This window comes from Heliconius melpomene, chromosome 16, assembly GCF_056956725.1.
Source record: "Heliconius melpomene rosina isolate 202511_hmr_F chromosome 16, ASM5695672v1, whole genome shotgun sequence".
NCBI lineage: Eukaryota > Metazoa > Arthropoda > Insecta > Lepidoptera > Nymphalidae > Heliconius > Heliconius melpomene.
Window position 1 is genome coordinate 8,297,812 of NC_140404.1, and position 932 is coordinate 8,298,743.

Sequence of the window (932 nt, forward strand, 5' to 3'; positions counted from 1 at the left end):
TTGAAATGTTCATTTTATCCTATCCTGGACAAATGCTGGTTGACACGGTAAGTAAACCAAGTACTTGAATTTTCATTCCATTCTCCAGTCTTATATCGAAGTACAAAAGTCGCTAAGATTAAACTATTTATAATATGTTTTAGAGTTTAGATATAGCGGACGCAGCATACGATTGTCAGTGGTATAGAAGAGGCACAAAATTTAGAAAATATATCGCAATAATTATGACAAGGTATGTTTGTTACGCTTATACCACTTAATAAGAGAAAACCTTAATATTCTATGGCCTTAAAGAATTTACAGAACATATGAACTTAAAAGAATTAGCATCCAACACTTTAAAGAATTCTGGCAGCATTAACAAAACAGTTATTAATAAAGCACAGAGAATTGGCAAGGCTAAGGACAAAACAAGGCCAATATTAGATCCACTTTCTCCTAATCTTTTCTCTCATATATTCTAAAGATGATAAATTCTGTCTGCTGCAAAATTAAGCTATGGTTGGTGTGGCTATATAACTTATATTTTTTTCGGAAATATACAAGCAAAAAGCCAACGGCACGCGGTGTTCCCAGGCGGTCACCCATCCAAGTACTGAACGCGCCCGACGTTGCTTAACTTCGGTGATCGGACGAGAACCGGTGTGTTCAACGTGGTATGGACGTTGGCGACTGAGGTTAGCAAATATGTTTTCATAATTATGTTAAATACTATCTATATATTTAAAAGGACTTGTCCTCACTGAGTGAGGTAAGACCAGTGGCGTAGCTAGGGTATTTGCTGCCCGGAGCGGCTCGGGGGACTTGATGCCCCTTTCCTGTTGATGACTTCTAAAAAAAAAAGAAAAAAAAAACAACCTTATCGTCAACTTTGATCCCTCTTTTCTCTTGATGAGTTCTAAAAAAAAAACAAAGTGATCGTCAACGTTGAC

The 932-nt window shown here is 37.0% G+C and overlaps 1 non-coding gene across 1 annotated transcript; it reads right to left on the reverse strand.

Moving 5' to 3' along the window:
* Window positions 1-551: 551 nt before the first annotated feature.
* Window positions 552-670, reverse strand: LOC146530915 (5S ribosomal RNA). Its single transcript, XR_014878872.1, has one exon. It is a non-coding gene; the product is annotated as a 5S ribosomal RNA (ribosomal RNA).
* Window positions 671-932: the final 262 nt, after the last annotated feature.